Below are 26,305 nucleotides of genomic sequence, written 5' to 3' on the forward strand. Positions count from 1 at the left end.
TCGGTTTCTCAGGAAATTCGGGATCAACCTACCCCTGGACCCAGCAATACCACTCCTGGGAATATACCCAAGAGATGCCCTATCATATGACAGGAGCATTTGTTCAACCATGTTCATAGCAGTATTATTTGTAATAGCCACAAACTTGAAACAACCTAGATGCCCCTCAATGGAAGAATGGATGAAGAAAGTGTGGAAAATCTACACATTAGAGTACTATGCTGCGGTAAAAAACAATGACTTCTCGAATTTTGCATGCAAATGGATTGGAATAGAAAACACTATACTGAGTGAGGTAACCCAGACCCAAAAAGATGAATATGGGATGTACTCACTCATAATTGGTTTCTTGCCATAAATAAGAGTCACGGAGTCTACAATTGGTGATTCTAAAGAGGGGGAGAGGAGTGGGGGGAGGGGGAGAAGGGTGGGAGGAGGGGGAGAAGGGTGGGAGGAGGGGGAGAAGGTTGGGAGGAGGGAAAGGGAAATGGGAGGCTGGGAGGAGGTGGAAACTTGTTTTTTGTTTATGTTTTTTTTTCTTCTTTTCGCAATAAAAAAAAAGAAAGAAAAGAAAAAAAAAGAATGTGGCAAGAACTTTACCAGGTCTCAAATCATTAGACATCACAGAATCCATATTCGTGGCAAGTCCTTTGCCAATATCTTAACTCTTCAAAGAATTCATACTGGTAAGAAACTTTGCAGATATCAAACATGTGGCAAGTCTTTTACCAATGTCTCAACTCTTCAATCTCACACAGAATTCATACCTGTGAGAAACCTTACAGATACCAAGAATGTGGCAACTTCTTTACCCATCATGAAATCTTCAAGATCACCATAGAATTCAGACTGATGAGAAACCTTACAAATGTCAAGAATTTGGCAAGTCCTTTACCAAGGTCTAAACTCTTCAAACTCATCACAGAATTCATAGTGGTGAGAAACCTTACAGATGTCAGGAATGTGACAAGTCCTTTAACACATATTCAAACCTTAGAAGCCAGTAATGTGATGAGTACATTTTACAAAATACCTTAGTATAACTCAAATTACTTCTCTCTATAACCAATTTTCATACATTGACCAACTTATTACACAGGCTTACGTGCTTCAAGTAATTTTCAAGGTTTAGTCAATACTTAGCTTTACAGGTGTTATAAATTACAAACATTGTATCTAGATTTGAAATTTATAGTCATTATACATTTGTTGTTAACTGAATCATTTATGCATTATTGTTATGGCCATAATTATTTAAACATCAGCTTTTATGAATAAATAAATATTTCTAGTAGGATTGAAATAAGCAATAAGATTTCTTGACTGTATGTCAAGATAATATATTAAAGAACAGGCCAACCTCAAACTCTTTCAGATTTTGATGCATATTTTAGTTTCTTGGAATATTCATGCTATGTAACATGATTATATTCCATATAGATTCAATTTTCCTAAAATTATTTGTGATTTCATATAAATATCACCTTGTTTTAAACTTTATGTGTTTAAACAGGCAATAGTAATGTTTGTGGAAATGATTGAGAGAAAAGTTCACAGAAAGCTACTACATAGAAAGTTTCAAGGAAATTAGATGACCATAGGGACAGAAATGGAAAAAAATCCAATGTAAGAAAAAGCTCAGGGTAGGAGCAAATCACTGTTAAAATATTAAAGAGGTAAGAGAAACAAATAAAACATCCTGCTGATGGGACACTAGGTGGCAGTCAAACAAAGTCTAAATCATACTTCAGATTATGCACTGTGACAATGTCCTCCCTACATGCAGACTCTGCTTTAAGACACTTTCTAGCATGGTCTAACATTCACATGAAATACGGTATTTGACGATCTTTACCAGTTTTTTTTTTAGTACAATAAAATAGGTAAAATGCTATTTTCTGTATCCTAACATCATTAAATGAACCTGTTCTCTGTAGAAAGAGAACATGGTAAAAACAGGACATGGTTAGGGCTTTGAAGGAGTGCAAGAGTTCAAGTCTCCCTTACTTCAGGGATTCAATACAATCTACCCACTGCTCCTTCCTGGAATAGAGACAGCAGCAGACAACAATAGTCAGCCAAGATTCAGTGGATGGATAAGGACATTTACAGTCTATAATGTAAAATTTAGGCACACAGAGGCCTCAAAGAAACAGCTACATGGACAGCTATGGAGAGCATGGCCTGTGGATTCAATAGGATAAACATTCATAAATATAACTTAGACTTAACATTTAAGTTTACACATAATGTTGAAATGTTTTAAATAAGAATATTTGAGGTAGAATAGCCATGGAATCCAGCTGTCCAGAGATATAGAAATTTCCATTAGAATTGCATGCAATTTGTAAATTCACAAGACTACTATCTTTCAATTACGGGAATCACAGTCCTTTGGTGTACTAGAGTTAGGCACATGTCTAAGACTGAATTTCTAGGCATTATATTTGACTTATGATGTTACATGTGTAGAAAGCATATTAGTGCTTCTGTTCAACTGTAAATCCTGCAGAGGCCTTCATTATTATTTTTCCAAATGATTATTATAGAGAAGCCACTTCATTTATTATAAAGAAACATTTGTTCTATTTATCAAATTCTATTTTTTTTCACTTAAGCTCAATGAGGAGAATGGGAAGGGTCCTGGGAATGGGGAAGTTTGGGACATGTGTAAGGCTGGGGTCATGTTGTCTAGATGCTCTATGCAACCCACTAGACAAGGGCTCACAAATGTGTCTCCATATCCCCCCACATGTGAACTACATTGCTTTTAAAATTAGAGGGAATTACCCTTAGCTCTTTTCTGTCTATTGGTGTATGAGATGGTACCTTCTTCAAATGAGTATCATATTTATGTTTTAGCTATTTCAGAAATCTTCCTTTAAATCTTTTTTGATGAGTTACTTCAGGGACATCCAGTGGGAATCACTCTGCCCATGAACTTTAAATTTTGTTCCCTAATAGTGTTTATTAAACAATAATTTTTTTCCACAAATCCATGATTATTATATTTCAAATAACTCTCTTGACAACACATAATATGGAAGGAACTGTTGTTTAAAGTATCATTTAGGATTTTTACTGTATTTTCATAAATATAATTTAAGTATTTTTTAAATTTTAGCATGCTTACAGAATTTTTTCAAATGAAGAACCTCTCAAGGGTGAATGTCATTCACTGCTTTTAATAGTAAACATTAGATTGGCTTGAAATAAAAATCAGTGAAGAGAGCTATTTACTGTGTCAAACATCTAGAAATACGTGCTTATCCACATTCAGCAGCTTCTGAGTAAGCGAAGAAGCAGTTGATAGTAAAATCTTGGGGACAACACTTGGTGAATAAATCCATTACACCTATTTACATTGGGAGACATAACTAAATTATCCAAACAGTAGAAACTGTCAAATTATCAGAAAGATCAAATGTATTTGGCAAAATAGTTCAGCATCAGTGAAAAGCAATTTTAAATGGTCAGGGAGGAGAGGCAAACAAATAAAAACTTTCTGTACTAAGAGGAGCAGGAATCAGGCACAAGGAACAGAATGTTTTTCAAACCATATTCTGTGGTTGTGTTGTGCGTGTACACGGTCTCTCTGTGCTACATCAGGTTCTAATGGAGTCTACTGTCTCCTTGTGACAGTGAAATGAGTAAGGAGAGTGAAACCCGAACTTCAAAGGTTCCATTCTTACTTACTAGGCATCCTTCTTTACCTATCCCCACATCCTTCATGCATAGCTATTTGTAACTCATGTTTAGTAAAAAGAGGGTTCCTAACAGTAGGTCATCATGGGAATTATGAAAAGAGCAGTATTTGCTTTTCATATCAGAATATATGAGTCCATAAGTACGTATCATAACATACTGTGGTAAAATGCGACATGCTTAATGAACAATGTCTAGTGTTGAAGCATTTTGAACTCTACTGCTTCCATTAAAAGAAGCCAAAAATACTTGCAGTTCTCTCAAAATTTCAAAGTCATGAATAACTGCATGTTAAAATAAAATTGCTTTTATTTGTGCTTCATTCCACAGCTTCGATTTGTTAATCTATTTAGCAGCCCCGACATCATTGTGAACCTTGCCAGTAAAACCAAGGTAGAGGTTATGATAAGCTTCATATGATTTTGATATCTATTTGAGTAAAGCTTTCTTTTCCCCACTTCTGCTTTTTTTTTTGATTGAGTACAACAGGCCATTGCAGCCCACGATCTCACAGGATAACTTGACTACTGAGCAGACAACTTGAACTCAGCAAGGGAGAAACTTAGCATTTTAATCTCTCTTGTTTTCATGAGTACCTGTTTAACTAAGCCAGGAGTAAAGACTCCCTGATTTCTGAGGATCTGCAGATGGTGACTGTGTGTATATCAGGTGAATGGTATTTACTGATACTTTTTAAAAAGCATATCCTCTCGAGAGAATCCAGGAACTATAAGACAGAAGCTCGGAAGAGATGGATGGTTCTAGAGTAAGTATGTCTCTGCACAGCAGCTATGCTCAATTTCTTCTACAAAGTTGATATATTTATGTTGCCCATTTTCTCTGCTTCTCATAGTCTTGCCTAAGGAGTTTATTTCTATTGATATTTGTGAGTCTGTGCTAAATTATGACAGTTATGATTGAGTCTTTAAATGTGTACTATTTACACGGGATCAAATTCCCACTGTTTTGTTTTGTTCTTGTCTGCCCATTTTTGTCAAGACATGGATCCTCAATGAACTGATGATGCTTATCATGGAGGATTCCATTGTGACAGAGAAATATTGTAGTTTCAGGATGCCCCATACCTCCAGGAACCAACTCACAGCATATATGGCATGACTTCTGCCCAGGTTCCCTTTGTTTACTGGTTTTTGAAAAATGCATGCTCGTTCACATGAAATGTGTAGCCTAGCATAACTTTTTTCTATGAAAAAATAGACTTAGGAATGGCATAGTCTTGTGGAAAACAAAACTACATATATATGGAATTCACTTGAAAATCTGGAATGTGGCAGACATACGTAGCTTATGCATGGCATAAAAGTGATGCTGTTGTATTCACACTAGAGTTTCCATGCTGTATTCCTTGGGCAATCACTATCCCAACAATAATGATGTGACTCTTGTGTGAAAAACTGTCATCAGTTTTCCTTAATGTATTGATGTTGACTTCATTCACCTGTGTTAGGTTCTCTATAACACTGTCTACCACTTCAGAGATCATTAGTATGGTTGCTTTGTTCCTGGATTCATATACAGTGTTTGATTCTGTAGTCAGGATATGTTGAATTCATATTATCAGTAATAAATTATTTTGAAGCATTGCCAAGTGATGAACATAAACTATCACATCTTTTGTAGAAAATGAACTTCTCTCTAATTATTTATATTTGATATTTTGCATTGGAAACTACCTAGCATGGGATCTCCACACATTTTCCCAATGAACACAGTAGTTTTCATATGAATATTTAAAAAATAGCGGTCTATTTATAAGTTTTTTAAACTTATCTTTCTACTGAAAACAGTTTGCCTTAAATAATTTCCTAGTTGTATTTGTTTCAACTCTACTATGACCAATTCTTCCCCATCATTTTCCCATCCAGATCCAATCCCTTTCTTTCTCTCACCAGAAAAAAAAACTGATTTCTAAGTGATAATAATAATAAAAATATATACTATGATGTAGTAAGATAAAACAAAACTACCACAGAATAATAGAAAAAAACAATTAGAAGACAAATAGCCCAAGAAAAGCCAAAAGAAACAGAATCCCCCAAAACACTCAAACTGGAAAATGTATAAATAAGATAAGATATAAAAGAAAGAGAGGATGTAAAGTTTTGACATGATATTATGAGACAAGCAATCTCCAAGATGCTGTTAAATTTTGGGGGGGGGGTGGTATTTTTTCAAGACAGGGTTTCTCTGTAGCTTTGGAGCCTGTCCTGGAACTAGCTCTTGTAGACCAGGCTGGTCTCGAACTCACAGAGATCTACCTGCCTCTGCCTCCTTAGTGCTGGGATTAAAGGTGTGCACCTCCACTGCCAAGCTTGCTGTTGAAGTTTTTGAGGTTTGGCTTGCAGCATACTTTTGGGAGTAGTTCTTATCCTAGTGACAATTCCTTTAAAAACTAAATTTTCATTTGCAAATGGTTATGATCCAGAGATAGATTCTGGGTTAGGGATCTGTGCATGAGTCCTATTCTTATTTCATTTCTAATATCGAATCAGTTGCATACCCTGTGTATACTGCATCTATTTCTGCTAGTCCATATGTCCTTCAATCCAGGTGAGGTGTGGAAGGGTGTGGGGGTATTGGTATTCTACATCATATTTGGGTCTTACACACTAGCTTCCTCCTTTTTTAAATTTTTATTATAAACTATCTTTTTTCATTTCATATACCCATCCCAGTTGCCCCTCCCTCCCCTCTTCCTATTCCTTCCAGTTTACCCACTGTTCTCCACCTCATCAACTCCTCACCGAGGGAAAGGTATATTGCTTTGAGAAAGGACCAAGTCCTTCATACTACATCTAGGATGAGCAAGGTATCCGTCCTAAGAGAATGGGTTCAAAATGTCATTAGAAGCAGTAAGGATAAATCCTGGACACCCGCCAGTGGCCCCCCAGTCAGCCTCAGGGATACAAATGTCACCCACATTCAGAATTCCTAACTAAGTCCTCTGCTGGTTCCTTTCCTACCTGGCCAAATTTGGTGAGCTTCTTTCAGCTCAGGCAAGCTGTTTCAGCAGGTATGCCCATCATGGTCTTCACCTCTTTGCTCCTATTCTCACTCTTCTCACTCTTCAACTGGACTTTGGAAGATCAACCCAGTGCTCCACAGCGGATCTGTGCCTCTCCCTCCATCAGTTACTCGACAAAGGTTCTATGGTGACATTTGTGATAGTCATCAATCAGATTAGAGGGCAAGAACAAATCTGACACGATCTCCACTATTGGTTAGGGTCTTAGATGGGGTCATCCTAGTGGATTCCTGGGAATTCCTTTAGTGGCAGTTTTCTTGCTAGCCCCTTAAAAGGCTTCCACAATTAAGATATCTCCTTCCTTGTTCTCTGTCACTGTCTTTTCCCAGTCTCAACTATCTATTTACCTCTAGTTCCCTTCCCTCATTCATTTCTCACCTCCTCCTCCCCTTCTAACCTCCCTTCTCCTCCCACCTACATGCTCCCAATTTTCTCAGGAGATCTAATCTATTTCTCTTAGGATTCTATTTGTTACTTGACTTCTCTGTGGTCATGGACATAGGATTTTGTTACAGCTAAAATCCACTTATGTGTGAATGCATATCATACTCCTCTTTCTGGGTATGGGTTACCTCAATCAGGATTTTTTTTCTAGTTGTATCCATTTGCATGCAAATTCCAAGATGCCAATGTCTTTTACTACTGAGTGGTACTCCATTGTGCAAATGTATCACATTTTCTTTATCCCGTCTTTGGTTAAGGGAAACCTAGGTTGTTTCTAGGTTCTGGCTATTACGATTAAGGCTTTTATGAAGACATGAACATAGTTGAACAAATGTCCATGTAGTATGATTGAGCATTATTTGGACATATGCCAAAGAGTGGTATTGCTGGGTTCTAATGTAGGTTGAATCCCAATTTTCTGTGAAATTTCCATACTGATTTCTAGTGTGTTTGTAAAAGTTTGCATTCCCTCCCACAATGGAAGACTGTTCCTCTTACTTTTCATGCTCTCCAGCATAGGCTTTAATTTGTGTTTTGGATCTTACACATACTGACAGGTGTAAGATGGAATCTCAGAGTCATTTTGATTTGCATTTCCCTGATCGCTAAGGGTGTTGACCATCCCTCTAACTGTCTTTTGGCCATATGGGATTCTTCTATTTAAATTCTCTGTTTAGATCTGTACCCCATTTTTTAATTGCATTATTTAGCATTTTGATGTCTATTTGCTTGAGTTCTGTATACATTTTGGAAATCACAGTCCTCTGTCTGATGTGGGATTGGTGAAGATATTTTCCCAATTTCTAGGCTGCTTTTTTATCTTATTGACTGTAATTTTTGATTTACAGAAGCTTCTCAGTTTTAGGAGGCCCCATTTTTTTACTGTTTCTCTCAGTATTGTGCTGCTGCGGTTATTATATTTAGGAAGTCGTCTCCTGTGCCCTTGCATTAAAAGCTGCTTCCCACTTTCTCTTCTATCAGGTTCCGCGTGGTATTTTTTATAATGAGGTCTCTAAACCATTGGGACTTGAGTTTTGTGCTTGAGGATAGATAAGAATCTATTTTGATTCTTCTACATGTTGACATCAGTTACGCCAGCATGGATTGTTGAAGATGCTTTCTCTTTTTTGATTGTATAATTTTAAATTCTTTGTTAAAAATTAGGTATTTGTAGGTGTGTCGATTAATATACAGATCTTCAATACTATTCCATTGGTCAAACAGTCTGATTAATACCAATAGCAGACCATTACACTATTGTAGCTCTGTAATAGAGCTGGATGTTGATGTCTCTAGAAGTTCTTTATTGTACAGGATTGTTATGGCTATCCGGGGTTTTTTGTTTTCTCATATGAAGTTGATTATTGTTCTTTCAAGGTCTTTGAAATTTTTTTGAGATTTTGATGGGGATTGCAATGAATCAATAGATTGCTTTTGGTAGTATTGCCATTTTTATTATGTTGATCCTACCTATGCAAGAGCATGGGAGATCTCTCCATTTTCTGGTGTCTTATCCAATTTCTTTCTTCAAAGATTTAAAGTTCTTGTCAAACAGGACTTTCCCTTGTTTGGTTAGTGTTACCCACAAGATATTTTATGCTATTTGTTGCTTTGTGAAGGGTGATGTTTCTCTCATTTCTTTCTCAAGTTCTTTATCATTTGTATATAGGAGAGCTACTAATTATTTTTAGTTGATCTTGAATCCTTCAATATTATAATTATAATAATTATTATTATTAATCTGTAGAAGTTCCCTAGTAGAGTTTTGGGTGTTATGTATGTCATATGCAAATAACAAAAGTTTGACTTCTTTCTTTCCAATTTATATCCTCTTGATATCCTTTTGTTTTCTGATCACTCTAGCTAGAACATTAAGAACTGTGTTGAATAGATATGGAAAGAGTGGAGAGCCTTGTCTTGTCTCTAATTTTGGTGTAATCCCCTTGATGTTGGCTATTGTCTTACCATGTACTGCTTTTATTATGGTTAGATATTGTCCTTGTATCCCAGTTCTCTCAAGACCTTTATCATAAAGGGGTTTCAAATGCTTTTTCAGCATCTGATGAGATAATCCTCATATAATAATCTTTCAGTTTATTTTGTGGTGGGTTTCATTGATAGATTTTTGTATGTTGAACAATCCATGAATCCTGCGATGAAACTGACTTGATCATGGTGGATGATTTCCAGGGTTTTTTTGGAGGGGTTGGTTTTGTTTGTTTGTTTGTTTGTTTGTTTGAGGCAGGGTCTCTCTCAAGTTCTGTAGCCTGTCCTGGAACTAGCTCTTTTAGACCAGGCTAGCCTCAAACTCAGAGTGATCCATCTGCCTCTGCCTCCCGAGTGTTGGAAATAAAGGAGTGCACAGTTATTTATTGAGTGTTTTTGGATCAATGTTCATGGGTGAGATTGGTCTGTAATTCTCTTTCTTGGTGTGTTGTAGTAAAAGGGGCAGCAGGGTTGCGTTCCCAGCACCCCGGCCGCCTGCTCAGCTAGCTTATGCCCCGAAATAACAACACACAAACTGTATTCATTTAAACACTCCTTGGCCCTTTAGTTCTAGCCCTTACTGCCTAATTCTGATATCCCGATCAACCCATCTCTAATAATCTGTGAGCACCGGTTTTACCGGAAAGATTTTAGGTCCATCCTGGATCGGAGCTGAATCTCGTCTGCCCAGGAGAACGGAGCATGGCGTCTCTCTGAGGCGTCTGCTCCCGAGAGGAGAGCTGTGGAGTCTGAGCTCACTTCCTCTTCCTCCCAGCATTTTGTTCTGTTTACTCCTCCCACCTATCTTCTAACCAATGAGGGCCAGGCAGTTTCTTTTTATTTAACCAATGACCTTCCTCCATCAGTGTGTCTTTGTGTGGTTTTGGTATCAAAGTAACTGGGCCTCAAAAAAAATATTTGCGCCGGGCGGTGGTGGCGCACGCCTTTAATCCCAGCACTTGGGAGGCAGAGGCAGGCAGATCTCTGTGAGTACGAGACCAGCCTGTTCTACAAGAGCTAGTTCCAGGACAGGCTCCAAAACCACAGAGAAACCCTGTCTCGAAAAAGTAAAAAAAAAAAAAAATTGCCAATTTTCCATCTGTTTCTATTATGTTGAACACTTTGAGGATTATAGGTATTAGCTTTTCTTTGAAATGGGGTGTTTAAGTCCCTAACTATTAGTGTGTGGTGTTTGATTTACAATTTAACCTTTAGTAATGTTTCTTTTACATATGTGGGTGTTCTTGTATTTGGGGCATTAATGTTCAGGAGTGAGACTTTACCTTGATGGATGGGTCCTGTTATGAGTATAAGGTGTTTTTCTCCATCTCTTTTGATTGATTTTAGTTTGAAGTCTATTTTTAGATAATAAAAGAGCTACACCCACTTTTTCTTTAGGTTCATTTGATTGGAAAATCTTTTCCAAACCATTTACTCTGAGTTAATATATGTCTTTGAAGTTGAAGTATGTTTCTTGTATACAGCAGTAGGCTGGATCATGCTGTCATAATCATTTTCTTAGCCTGTGACTTTCCATAGGGGAATTGAGTTCACTGATATTAAGAGATAACAATGACCATTGTTTGTTAATTCCTGTTAGTTTTTGACGAAAGTGTGTGTTTCCCTTCTTTTGGTTTTGTTGGTGTGAGGTTATATGATGTTGTATGTATTTGTATGTGTGCAGGTAGCTTTGTTTGGTCAGAGTTTTCCTTCTTGTACTTGTGTAGTGCTGGATTTGTGGATAGGTATTGTTTAAATCTGATTTCTCATGGATTATCTTGTTTGCCAATGGTGATTTAAAACTTTGCTGGCTTTAGTAGTCTGGGATTGCATTTGTGGTGTCTTCAAGTCAGCAGTACATCTGCCCAGGATGTGACTAGAACAATGGAAGAAAATAGTGTACTACAGAAACATACAGAAAAAATCATAAAGCACAATTAAAAAACAAAACAGTAAATAACATAAAAATATTTAAGGTGTAGTTAAGTGATCATGAATATGTTAAAGAATTAGAATAGGAAAAAGACAACACAGAAATGTATGATGAAGAATATAATTATACTGTCCATTAGGACATGTCCTTGGTGGTTTGTTTTTTTTATCCTATATTCTCCATGATGATTCACGTAGAAAAAAATTGATGAAAGGCAAGGTGCTGTTTGTAATATTATATCTAATCTAGAATACCAAATTTACGAGATTGCTGATCACAGAACTGTTTAGTCATATTTTTGTTGGTGTTTTTATTGATTCTTTGGAAATTTTGCTGAGTAACTTATTGTATTTTAGTTCATACGGATCTTGTGTTCTTGAAGCAGTGATGGGAACCTGTAAGGAAGAGTCAGTTTTGGATGTCAGCAGATCCAAGCCATGCATCAGCTACACAATCTACATCCTTTACTTGTCCTTTATAAATCTGCCCACAGATTCCCAGCACTGATTCAGGACTTAGAAATTAGTCTCTTTATACCTCGCCATACACAGGTGTCAGCCATTCCATGGTCTTCCCACTGATGTCATTGGAATCATATGCAGTAGAAATTTCTGCTTCTTTCTTGGATATGGAAATTCTGCCTTTGCTACACATCTTATGTTTGACATATTTTTATTTGACAGCAGTGTATGCCCACATGGTTGCAGCTTTACAGCTCATGTTTCTTCAGCCTGTGGTTTCTAAAGAAAAATTTGCCATGAGGATAGATAATTAAGGGCACAGGTGAAGTCTGGAACTTCACATGAAGATAATCTGGCTCCCATTCACATACCCCATTTAGGCCCATAGGTCAGAAGCTTAACTTGTCCTACTTGGTTTAATACTTCCAGCACACAGATTTTTAGTATAGACTGTATTTGAATAATGATAAGCAAGAACACATCAAATTTTGGGATGAACTCTTGTATCCTTAGTCTAAGTAAAGAAATTTTTACGTGGGCACTTAATAAACTCTTTCCTTTCATGACAGGGAGTCTTAACATTCCAGGATGTGGCAATTGATTTCTCTCCAGATGAGTGGGACTGCCTTGACTTTGCACAAAGGGCTTTGTACAGGGAAGTCATGTTGGAGAACTACAGTAACATGGTCTCTGTGGGTGAGACATTTTTCTTTCCTGATTCCTTCTTTATCATATTTGTATCCTACAAGGATGTTTTACATCTATGTCTGAACTGTCTGCCTTACTTTTATTTGCCATTTAATAAAAATCTTGGAGTTCAATATGTAAAAAAAATGTTTTGTGTAACTTTATCTTGTCAATATATTCCTGACTCCTGGAGATGATATTTATCATTCAAACTTTCATAATACATTTTATTTTTCAGACAAATCATAGATTATATATTGATTTGCATCTTAATGATTCATAATGTGTTTGCATTTGATCCAGTAGTAATTTACAAGGAAACTCAAGGTATACAATATTAACAAAAATGCTTTTGACTGTGTTAAAATATTTGGAGATAACAATAAGAAAATCTTATTTGGAATTTTAAATTATAGGCCATCTTATATAATCAGCATGGTGGTTTATGAGAAATCTATGTGTTTTGTTGTTATCCCAAGTTATGGTGATATGTCTCTTCCAATATGCAGGTCTTTCAGTGTCAAAACCAGACCTGATCAGCTTTCTTGAGCAAAGCAAAGAGCCCTGGAATGTGAACATACGAGAGGCAGAAGGCAATGAACAAGGTAATCATAATGAAGCATTGGCCCAAGTGGGAAACCTAGGGCATGGAGAAATTCTGCCCTGAAGTGGGATGCATGGTATAGGAGAACCATGATGTTTCCATTGGTTAATCAATAAAAAAAAACTGCTTGGCCTGATAGGGCAGAACGTAGGTAGGCAAAGGTAAATTCTGGGAGGAGAAAATCAGAGTCAGCGTTAGAGAGCCACCATGGAGACACCAGGTCAGATATGCTAAATCTTTCCCAGTAAGCCATGGCCTAGTGGTAAATACACATTTATAATAATGGGTTAAATCAAAATGTGAGAGTTAGCCAATAGGAGGCTAGAGCTAATGGCCAAGCAGCATTTCTATGTGGTTATTTCGGGTGCAATCTAGGGAACAAAAGGATCCATATCCCTGTAACAGATGCACAAATATTTCTACCTAAAATTATGTAAAAATTCACATTGAATGATTATTCCAAATTACTTTATAAGTAAAATGACCTAAGATTTCCTTTGAATAATTAATTTATCTATAAAGCAGAAGTAAAATGATTTGTTGCAATATCTTTGAACACTTCCAGGCCTTGAAATGAGCAATATTGAAATGAAAATTAGCATTAAAAAGTTTCACAGTGTTTGAAGGAGTATTGCTCTGTACCTGTTGATGTCTGTTTGTCTGCTCTCATGACAGAATCATATGGTTTTCACTGTTGTGTAGTCTCACATAAAATCAGGAAATATAAATCTTATAGTTGTATGCATTTTGGAAGATTGTAGAGTTCATTATTTATGTTAGACACTGCAGAACTAAAAAGGGAACTTTTTCTAGTTCTGCAAACTATTCATTAGAAATTAAGACTTGTTTAGTGTCATACATGTTATTAGTCTAATTTAATCATCTACTAATCTCTGAATATCAAAATTTATATGTTAATATCCACATAAATGTTGTATATGCACTTGTTTTCATTTGTGTTTTATATCTGTATTGTAATTTGTTTGGGGAAACAAATTTATATATCCACAGTATTTTACTTTTAATACTTTTATTAGTGATTTAAGAATACCTTGCAATGTCATTTGACCAAATTCAACTCTCCAGTCTTCCCGTGTTCCACTTCCTCCAGACATGTTTGGTTTTTTCCTCTTCTTTTTTTACATTCACAGAGTTCAATCTGAAACCTCCATAAAATTGTGGGTGTTGAGCATGGCCTGCAATATGGTTGAACAATCAGAAGTTGCACATTCTTAAAATCAACATTATTCCCTTTCTCCCAGAATCTTTAAGATAATAGTAGCTTCTCAGCAAGGCATTGCTCTCCAGGCCCCTTCTTACTGTCTCCAAAGAATTTAAATCAGGCTTGGGATTGCTCATGTCTCATACATTCTATCCTAATCACTTGAGTTTACATGGGCAACTCTCATGTTGTGTACAGAAAGCACTATTTTCTTATACTCATTCATGACTTCCTGCCTTGTTATGTATTATCACTCTGTGCTGAATGAGCTCTGAACAGTCCATGGAATAAGTCTGTTATAAATATACTCATTAAAATTAAGTATTTTCTTGTTGTTTGGACCATGTCTACCTATGAGTCACCTTTAGTTGTAAAATTCTGCCAGAATTTGGGAATGAAGGCTTAGAGACGCAACAGTCTGTGGGTAAATCAATTGGACATTGAAAATAATTTTAATAGCAAGCAGAATAATGTAGTAGGTGGTACCTTCTATTTTTTAATAATGCTTCTTGAATTAGCATGAATACTCCTTAAATTATTCTACAAAATAAAAGCAGCAGAACACTGTGAAATTCTTTTCATGAGGACAGCTACCTTGATAACTAAACCACATATACACCCAAAATGTAAGTAAAATACATGCCTATTTCATTATGAACTTATCTGCAAAAGTCCCCAAAGAAATATTTTCTACCTATATCCAAGAACATATCAAAAAGATAATCTAACATAGGCTTTATGTCAAGACATGTAGGGAGAGATGAGAAATTCAAAATCAATAAATGTAATCTACCACTTGTACAACCTTAAAGTCAAATTCCAGAAGTTCATCTTATTAGGTGCAGAAAAGCCTTTGACAATTTTAACAGCCCTTCTTGATGGAAGTCTTGGAGATATTAGGGATACAAGAAATATACCTCTACTTAAAAAATGCAATTCGCAGAAAGTGTATAGCCCACATCAAACTAAATGGAGAGAATTCAAAGCCTCTTCACTCAAAAAGTGAACAATGCAAGAGTATTCAATCTCTCTATATGTATTCAATAAAGAACTTGAAATCTTAGCTTGAACAAGAACACAAATGAAGAAGATCTAGAAGTGATTCATGATTCATAGCAAAGGAACAAATCCAAATAATGTTATATGCAGATGCTATGTTTTTATATATAAAGGACTGTAAGAACTCTATGAAGAAACTTGTACAACTTAGTAACACCTTCACGAAGTATAAGGAGTGCCAAATTAACTAACAAAAATGAGTAGCCTTCCTATATACAAATGAGAAAAGACTTAAATAGAATTCAGGGAAATGATGCCTTTCACAATAACCTCAAAAAATAGTTTTGGGTAATTTGAACTAAAACAGTGAAAGACCCTTATAAAAACTTTAAGACACTGAAGATATGAATTGAAAAAGATATTGTAAGATGGAAAAATACACATGCTCAAGGATTGGTCAATTGATATAGTAATATACTGATTCAGTGAAAACCCTATCAAAATTCTAACACAATTCTTCTCAGATCTCAAAAACACAGTTTTCAGTCTCATATAGATACAAATAAGCAAAAACCTTACAATAGCTTAAACAACCATGAAAAATAAAATTATAAACAATATACCATTCATAGTTTTAAATTCTATGACATTTTTATAATAATTAGGTTTTGTAAATAATGGTATGTCTGAAAGACAGACATATTGATCAAAAAATCAAATTGTAGATACTAACTTATGTCCACTCATCTATTACATTCATTTTGTAAAAGAATCTAGAAAAATGCACTTGAAAAATAAGAGCATTTAAATCCTAATCTTACCTAAGCTATTTTGAACAGACCATAAGTCCCCAAAGAAAAAAATAGATTTCTCCAAGAGATTCTCAGTGGGGATAAAAGTAACACTTACAGGAATTCCCCATAACCAGCACTTGAAGGATATCACCACACAACTCAATGGAATTTTTGTGCATTCTTTTCTCCCCATAATGTTAAGTTTTGGAATGTATATTTTTTTATTGAAAAACTTTCTTTATTGTATAGGATTGTTTTGGCTATCCTGGGTTTTTTGTTTTTCCATATAAAGTTGATTATTGTCCTCTCCAGATCTGTGAAGAATTTTGATGGGATCTTGATGGGGATTGCATTGAATCTATAAATTGCCTTTGGTAGAATTGCCATTTTTACTATGTTGATCCTCCCAATCTAAGAGCAAGGGAGGTCCATCCATTTTTTGGTATCTTCTTCAATTTCTTTCTTCAATGCTTTAAAGTTCTTGTCAAAAAGATCTTTCACTTCCTTGGTTAGATTTACCCCAAGATATTTTATGCTGTTTGTGGCTATCGTGAATGGTGAAGCTTCTCTGATTTCCCTCTCTGCTTCCATATACTTTGTGTATAAGAGGGCGACTGATTTTTTGGAGTTGATCTTGTATCCTGCCACATTACCAAAGCTGTTTATCATCTGTAAAAGTTCTTTGGTGGAGTTTGGGGGTTGCTTAAGTACACTATCATATCATCTGCAAATAACGAAAGTTTAACTTCTTCCTTTCCAATTCGAATCCCCTTGATCCCCTTATGTTGTCTTATTGCTATTGGTAGAACTTCAAGCACTATATTGAAGAGGTATGGTGAGAGTGGACAGCCTTGTCGTGTTCCTGAGTTAAGCGGGATGGCTTTGAGTTTCTCTCCATTTAATTTGATGTTAACTGTCGATTTGCTGTATATAGCTTTTATTATATTTAGGTATGACCCTTGTATCCCTAATCTCCCCAATACTTTTATCATAAAAGGATGTTGAATTTTGTCAAATGCTGCGGTAAAAAACTATGACTTCTCGAATTTTGCATGCAAATGGATGGAAATAGAAAACACTATTCTGAGTGAGGTAACCCAGACCCAAAAAGATGAATATGGGATGTACTCACTCATAATTGGTTTCTAGCCATAAATAAGGGTCACAGAGTCTACAATTGGTGATCCTAAAGAAGCTAAGTAAGAAGTTGAACCAAAGGAAAAACATATAGTTATCCTCTTGGCTATGGGAAGTAGACAAAATTGCCGGGGAGAAAATTGGAATCTTGGGGGGTGGGGTGGGGTGGGATGGGGGTAAGGGGAGGATGGGGGGAACTTGGGGAAAAAGGAAGATTGGGATAAAGGAAGGTAGGATAGGGGAGCACGGAAACACAATTCTTAGTTAAGGGATCCACCTTAGGGTTGGCAAGAGACTTGAGCCTAGAGTGGCTCCCAGGAGCCCAAGCCGAGGTCCCCAGTTAGTTCCTTGGGCAGCTGAGGATAGGGAACCGGAAATGACCCTAGCCTATAGCAATACTGACGAATATCTTGCATATCATCATAGAACCTTCATCTGGTGATGGATGGAGATAGAGACAGAGACCCACACTGGAGCACTGGACTGAGCTCCCAAGGTCCCAATGAGGAGCAGAAGGAGGGAGAACATGAGCAAAGGAGTCGGGACCATGAGGGGTGTACCCAGCCATTGAGACAGTGGAGCTGATCTACTGGAAGCTCACCCAGGCCAGCTGGACTGTGACTGAAAAAGCTTGGGTTAAAACTGGACTCTCTGAACATGGCGAACAATGAGGGCTGATGAGAATCCAAGGACAATGGCACGGGGTTTTGATCCTATGCAATGTGCTGTCTTTGTGGGAGCCTAGCCAGTTTGGATGTTCACCTTCCTAGATATGGACAGAGGGGGGAGGACCTAGGACTTACCACAGGACAGGGAACCCTGACTGCTCTTTGGATTGGAGGGGGAGGGGGAGAGGTGTGGGAGGAAAAAATAAAAATAAAAAATAAAAAAAACAAACTTTCTGCCTCCTCCCCTCCTCCCATTTCCCTCCCCCTCTTCCCACTCCTCCCTCTTTTCCACACTTCTCTCACCCTCCCCCCATTCCTTCCCCCTCCCTCTCCAGTTCAAAGAGCAGTCAGTGTTCCCTGACTTGTGTGAAGTCCAAGGTCCTCCCCCCACCATCCAGGTCTAGGAAGGTTAACATCCAAACAGGCTAGGTTCCCACAAAGCCAGTTCATGCAGTAGGATCATAACCCAGTGCCATTGTCTTTGGCTTCTCATTAGCCCTCATTGTACCCTGTGTTCAGAGAGTCCGGTTCCATCCCATCCCTTTTCAGTCCCAGTCCAGCTGGCTTTGGTGAGCTCCCAATAGATCAGCCCCACTGTCTCAGTGGATGGGTGCACCCCTCGTGGTCCTGACTTCCTTGCTCATGTTCTCCCTCCTTCTGCTCCTCATTTGGACCTTGGGAGCTCATGTATTTATTTTTATTTATGACCTTACAGTATCTTTATGTACATTACACCTTCAAAAGTTTTGTTTTGCTTTGTTTTATGCAATTTTTGGGGTACAAATGTGTGTCTTTCTCTCTACAAATACTTACTGTGCTTTTTCTTTATTATCTATTCTCTGATCCTATCTGATTTCTTTTATTCTGATTATATTATTTTATTATTATTCTTTAGGTGCCTATTTGTTTTCAAAGAAGTAACTGAAATTGGCTAAATTCAGACATACGTAAAGATGGGGATGATCTCAGGGCATTTGAAGGATGAAAAGTTATAGTCAGAATATATTTTATGTAAGCATCGATTTTCTGTATAAGAAAAAGAAAAACTGTATCTCTGATAAAAAAAAAGATCAGTCCTAGTGAATTTCCTTGATGTCTGATATTTTATGGATCTCTTCCTTGGGGTATACATGATTGTCTGTAGACCAGTTAGTAGTAACAGTTTCCAGTTCATCATTTGTTCTTTCCTTATTAATTAATATTCTGTCTAATTTCTTTTTTATGTATGAGTTGTCAAATTTAATTTTTTATTAAAAATTTCCACTTCCTCCCCACATCCCATTTCCCTTCCCCTCCGCCCATCATCCTTTCCCCTTCCTCTCCAGTCCAAAGAGCAGTTAGGGTTCCCTGCCCTGTGGGAAGTCCAAGGTCCTCCCCCCTCCATCCAGGTCTTGGAAGGTGCGCATCCAAACAGACTAGGCTCCCATAAAGTCAATACATGCAGTAGGATCAAAACCCAGTGCCATTGTCCTTGGCTTCTCAGTCAGCCCTCATTGTCTACCACGTTCAGAATGTCTGGTTTGATCACATGCTCCATCAGTCCCAAATCAGCTGGTCATGGTGAGCTCCCATTAGATCAGCCCCACCGTCTCAGTGGGTTGGTGCACCCCTCGAGGTCCTGAATTCCTTGCTCATGTTCTCCCTCCTAGTGTTCCTCATTTGGACCTTGGAAACTCAGTCTGGTGCTCCAATGTGGGTCTCTGTCTCTATCTCCATCAATCTCCGGATGAAGGGTCTATGGTGATATACAAAATATTTATCAGTATGGCTATAGTATTGGGACATTTCAGGCTCCCTCTCCTCAGGTGCCCAAGAAACTAGCTAAGGATATCTCCATGGATACCCGGGAACGCCTCTAGAGTCAAGTCACTTGCCAACCCTAAAATGGCTCCCTTAATTTAGATATATACTACCCTGCTCTAATTTCTTAATATTACTCAATATTTTCATTTCCAGGGATTGTGGAGATGCGTTGAATTCATTAAGATAATGCAATTTTATGAGAGTACTTTTATTGCATTTGGGTTATAGTCATTGTATTAGTTACTTATTATCTATTGCTGTGATAAAACTCCAAGATAAAGGCAATATACAGAAGAAAGATCCATGACAATGAATCAGAGGTAGCAGTTGGCAAGGGGCTAGAGCAGCAGTGAGAGGTCCCATCTAGAATCACAACAGAAAATAGATAGCTCACTGTTGTTATAAGAAGGCTTTACAATTCTCAAAACCAGTGTCCAAGGACATAGGTGTTCCACTAAGTTGATACCTCATTATCTTACCCATAAATATTCACCAACATTAGACTATGTATTCAGATATCTGATTATATGGGGTCATTTCACTCAAACTGCCATAATCTCATTTATTATTCTAAAATTGTGATTGGAACCTCTAAGATAACATAAACTCAATCCTTTCATTTTTATAATGTATTTAATATATGTTATAAAAATATTCTATTAATTTACATTAAGATGTTTATTTCATTAGAATAAATGAATTGAAGTTTATTTTATATAATACGCCATCTTGTATACACGTCTAAATATATATATATATATAATTGTGCCATTTATATATCTGAAAAACATTCACCTAAGTATACTAATTCAGATAATTATTTATTTTTCTTTCTTCCAGTTTTATATTCTCATCAAACACAAAAGAATAGACAAGATTGTATCCACAATGTCGTGTCAGGAATAACTGTAGGTAGTGACTTTAAAACCTTCCATTTAGGGATGATTTCAATATTTGGTGAAGAAAGAAAAGAGAATGGATTATGTCGTGAATGAAATAATCTCTATTCATCAGCCATCCTGGGTTGTACTAGAAATAAAGGTCAATAATTTCTACCTTATCTGGAAAGATTTCACATTAGATCGCTTACAATTTCAGAAGCAGTTTCTTCAGTAAAAAAATACAAATAAATTTTAAAACACTTTTTTTCTACAAAGAATATTGAAATTTCTGAAAATTGAATGACGTGTATTCTATTAAACATTCACTAGAATTTTCTCAACAAAAATACATTTTGTTACATGATATTCCTGAGATAAACATTAGAAGTTTTTCTCAATCAAGTGAGACTCAAAATACATCTAAGAATTTTCAGTCATGAGAAACGTTACACATTTACTTATGTTATTAAAGCCTTTCCTAGGAACTCTTATAAGAATAGTTTCTAGAATCCTCTTCTTAAATGACAAATTCCCAAAAATGAAATCACCATATGTCTTTTCTCATTATATAAGTTCATAGAAGAAGTCTATTTTTTTCTAAGATCCAATACATACATGATAAGTGTAAGGATGATTTTGTTTGTAACACAACTTCTATTTGTTTCAGCATGACCAGAAACAAGGGAGGCATTATATCAACAATCAAAATGAAGAGAGACAAAACAATTCTATAGAATGTGGAAAGTGTTTCAGCAGATATGCATGCCCCACTATGCATAAGAGAATTAATTCCAAAGTGAAGGCATACAAATGTAAAGATTGTGGCAAGTCATTTATCCGTCACACAAACTTTCAAACTCACCAGAGAATCCATACTGGTGAGAAACCTTACAGGTGTCAAATATGTGGCAAGTCCTTTACCCGGGTCTCAAATCTTCATATTCATAACAGAATTCATACTGGTGAGAAACCTTACAGATGTAACGAATGTGGCAAGTCCTTTACCAGTGCCTCAGATCTTCAGAAACATCACAGAACTCATACTGGTGAGAAACCTTATAGATGTCAAGAATGTGGCAAGTCCTTTATCCAGCTCTCAAATCTTCATATTCACCACAGAACTCATACTGGTGAGAAACCTTACAGTTGTCAAGAATGTGGCAAGTCTTTTGCCAGGGCCTCAGTTCTTCATAACCATCAACGAATTCATACTGGTGAGAAACCATATAAATGTCAAGAATGTGGCAAGTCTTTTGCTAGGGCCTCAGTTCTTCATAACCATCAACGAATTCATACTGGTGAGAAACCATACAAATGTCAAGAATGTGGCAAGTCCTTTACCCAGCTCTCATCTCTTCACAATCATCACAAATTCCATACTGGTGAAAAACCTTACAAATGTAAAGAATGTGGCAAGGAATGTAAAACAAATTCAAGTCTTAGAAAGCATCAGAAAATGCATGTAATGGGTACATTTCATGAAACTTGTTAGTGTACCTCACATTAATTCATTGTCCAGATCTTCATGCATTACCCAACTTATTTCACAGACTCACATCCTTCAATTCATTTTCAAATCTTAGTCAATACTTAGACAGCTACACAGTTCTTATGAATTTAGAAACATTGTATCTAGATTTGAACTTTATTATCATCAAATATTTAGTGTAAACACAATTTATGCATCATTGTTGTACACATACGAATCAAAAATTAATTACTGTGAATAGGTAAGTATTTCTAGGAGGAGTAAATTGACCAATAACGGTTCTTGACTGTATGTTAAGATAATGTGTGACAAAAACAACCTATGTCAAAGTAGTTCAGATTTTGATGCACATTTAATTTCTTGGCATATGGTTACTTATATAATGAGATTATATTCTCTATTACATTATTTTCTGTGATTTTGGTGAGTCTTGAATAAATATAAGCTTGTTTTAAAATTCAAGTCTTTTAATTTGTGTCTTTGCAACAAAACATTTAAACATTTTGCCCAATTTTTACTGCCTATTTTTCTGATATTCTATTCTCTAATAGTAGAGTATCATAAGTGTGAACACTTCCATGGATGAGCTGGTAGGATAGAGAATGACACACTACATAGATTACTTTAAACTTTTATAATTGTGGTACAAATCAGTGTGAGGTAGATGGAAGATATCAATGGGCATGAAAAACTGCACAAGGAAAAGCTACAAGGCAACATCAAAGATCTGTAGTCATTTAGGAAAGCAGGGAGTGGGAGAGGTGGACTTCTCCAGAGAGAAACACATTAACTGATTGTCCAGTAAGCAATGGACAATATGCCTGAAAACATATAGGATTATAACCTTTTATGGATTGGTCTCCTTGTATTTAGGAACATATGTATATACAAATTTATGTATCAATATAGCAATGCATGAATAAAGGACATAAACTTGAAAGAGAACAGATATTGTGGTATATAATAGAGTTGGATGTAGGATATCATAAGTACAAAATTAATCTTATTATTTGGTACATTTTAATTATATAAAATAAGTAATGTGTTTGTATACACCCCATTGTTTACCTGTTATACTCCTTCCATCTAAAATATTTGCCCTCTCAATTCTGCAAAAATTTTCATCAACTTTTTATATTTTTTCTAGATTCCATTTATGAGATAAGATGAGTGTTATTTGTATTTTGGAGAGTTGTCTATTTCTTTGACTTAATGATACATAGTTGCAACAATTTTCTTGAGACAAATAATTTTTCTATAATTTTATTCATTGATTGATTATCTTGCATTATTTATTTTATTACATTTTCTTTATCCATATATTTAGATATATTGGTGGTTATCTAAGCTCATTCCCTGAATCATCTGTTATATGAAGTGCAGTGATAACAATTACACACAAACTCACACATATGTGATTCAGCATCGTGAACTCACTTTGATAAGTATGCATATCCAGGAGTGATTCAGCTGGTATGTCTATGGTAAATTTTCAGTCATATCTATCATTATAGGATCCACAGTACCTGGGATGTCTTATTTTACAGTGACCATAGCACATGTGTTCTTTTTTCCCACTTCCTTTGTAGTATTTAGAAAAATTCAGAGTTGACAAAAAAATGTAATCACTAAAAAGGCACCCAAAGCTGGAATTATAGAACACTCCAAATTTTATTTCCCTTTGTGAGAAATGAGTCTGGGACCCAAGAAAATGACTACAAAATCTAGAGTACTTGAGCCAGGTTATAAGTTCTATTGAAAATGTATTGTAATGCAAGTGGTTTCCTTGACTTACCTTGAGTGGTCAGAGCTTGAACTCATATTACTACATGCCTGGGTACCTCAATGTGGTCCACTTGGTAAGCAGAAAGTACTTGTGAGTAACTTGGGTAACTTTACACACATATTTGTATTTCATATGTATGTTGGCACTTGAGATACTGTCTTAGATATGCTGATTATGAAAAATTATTGTCAGCACGCAGACAATAAAACTCTGCTCTTTATCATCTACCATACACAAACTGCACCAAAAGTGTCATGGATATCAAAATGAGACCTGATACCCTACAAATTCCAAAGGACACAGTAAAGATAATCCTCCAACTTTTAAGCACATTTAAGGGGTTTCTGAATAGGACTCTTGTCCAATAGTACAAGAGACCAAAAATCAACTAATAGGAGCTTATGAAATTAAAACGTTTTATTTCAGCATAAGAAAATATCATTTACATGGGGCATACAGAATATGAGAAAGTCACTGGTGCAACGGTGACGTGAGAGTTATTGTGTATTTCACTTCCTGCTGATCTGGTGAGGCCTGCACTCTAGGTAGGAATCAGTACCTGGTTCAGTGTCCATCGTCAAAAGACCATGGAAGAATGAGGCATATATTCCTTTAAGATGAAGCTACTGTTGTTACTTTGTGTGAAAAGAGTAACTTCTTTGTAAATATTTCCGATTCTATGGATAGATGTCTTCAGCTGTCAGCCTTGGTCAGAGGTTCTTTATGGAGTGCACAGCAGCAAATGCGCAGCCTCATAATTTCAAAATGTTGGAATGCCCCTGAATGATCATTCCTAAATGTGACCTGTAGACGATCCATTCCCCCTAGACACAGGGGATGTCGTTGAAGTGGGTCCTGAATGTCCTGGCTGAGGGAGAGTAGCACTGCTGTGACATGCTGTCTTTGGGCATGACCCAGCCACTGCTCACTCACAAGAGCTGTTATCACCTGCAGCTTCAGGTGACCATGATCAGAACTGATCATTAACGTATCTGTTGTGAACCACACAGCTGGAGGAGACAGCCTGCTGGTGGAAAAAAAAAGCCTCCTAAGCTTTTGTCTCAGGATATAAAATAAAAAGAAAGCTCAAAGATGACCATTTGTATTACTTATCAGTTCCCCATTTACCCCCTTTCTTTATCTGTCTCCAAGAGAAGACTGTGTCATTCCTATTCCCTCAAATTAATGAGTTTATTGAGATTAATACAGGAATATAGGTACAGAATTGCTTGCAGGAGTATGAATGACTCATATCTGTAGTATCACAAAGGCTCCTATCATAATGGGGGACTCAGGAAAACTAGAACCATGAACTTGTCTGCATGGTTTGTTTGCAACTGACAGAGACAGAGGTTCTTATTTCTTCAGTTCTCCTTACTTACCACATAAGTAAGTTTGAGAGCAGAAGGTCCTTACTAATCTTTTAGCTCCTGCCTTCCCAGCCATGGTTTAAATGCTAAGTCTTATGAACTCCCTTTCTCTTTCTGTAGAATTTTGTGAGACTTAAGGAAATTCTCCTACTTAGGGAAGAGCACACCTGTTGTAAATCCCATATCAAACAGTGATTCTGGAAAGCATACATGCTAGGTATAAAGAATGATTGGTTTACATTTTGGACTGTACAGCTGTATGCATTTACGTATATGCATGTAACAGCAATGAATGAAGACAGGTCATAAATGAGAAACAGAGCAAGGGAGAGTGTAGGAAGGATTTGCAAGAATGAAAGGGAAGAAAAAAATGCAATTATAATCTCAAAAATAACAGAAACTCTTCATGTCAAAAAAGGAAATTTTTGCATATTACTTCATGCTTTCCTTAAAATGTTAGTTGGTTCCACAAGAGCGCAGTCTACCATGGAGCTCTGCAAAGACTCTAAAGCTGCACACCCGTCCTGAAGTCCCTGGTGGAGCAAACTTTATTGTTTACCTCCTCTGTAAACACAGCTCCATCATGCTCAGTGACTCGGCCGTAAACATTGCTTCTCTCATCCATAGTTTTTCAGGAAAACCTATCATTCCTCAGCTTCCAGTCCATGATATTTCTGAGAACTCTTCTTGAGATAGCCAAGCATACCGGGGCTTACAGGAGTTGTTACAATTTCCAGAACCTCCTCCAAATACTGCTACCGGCCAAGATAGCACCTTTCAAAACATGTATTTCAAATTCAAACCTCATTACCTTCCCTGAATGTGCAGGGCACCATTCCTAATCTGAGGACCTGGCTGGAATAAAGGGTGGAAAAGGAGAGAGGAAATGAGCAGCAGAAGATAAGCTACTCTGCTGCATATGCCACACCCACTGCTGTCATAATCCACTGAAATCTACTACACAGTGAACCCAAAAAAACCTTTCCCCCTCATGGTTGTTGTCTCTTTGCTCTTAAACACCGGCATGGCTTGAGTATAAGACACCTCAAAGCCCCCCCGCACCATGACATACATCCTCCAACAAGGACACACTTACTCTAGCAAGGGCACACCCTTAATAATATAAGATCCATATAACCTTAGAGGGCCAATTGTATCCAATTAACACACCTCCAAGATACCCTTAGAAGGGAGATAAGCAGCTTTATGGTGTCTCTAATAGAAAAGGTTTTTGAAGAGGAGAGAACTTTTCTTTTTTTAATAGGAAAACATAATGATTTGGCTGACAAA

The 26,305-nt window shown here is 36.7% G+C and overlaps 1 pseudogene; it reads left to right on the forward strand.

Annotated features, from left to right (window-relative positions):
* Positions 1-26,305, forward strand: part of LOC121464657 — a 210,245-nt pseudogene that overhangs the window by 6,445 nt on the left and 177,495 nt on the right.

Source organism: Microtus oregoni, unplaced genomic scaffold, assembly GCF_018167655.1.
Source record: "Microtus oregoni isolate MIOR12 unplaced genomic scaffold, Mior012 000029F_ref0000214, whole genome shotgun sequence".
NCBI classification, from domain to species: Eukaryota; Metazoa; Chordata; class Mammalia; order Rodentia; family Cricetidae; genus Microtus; species Microtus oregoni.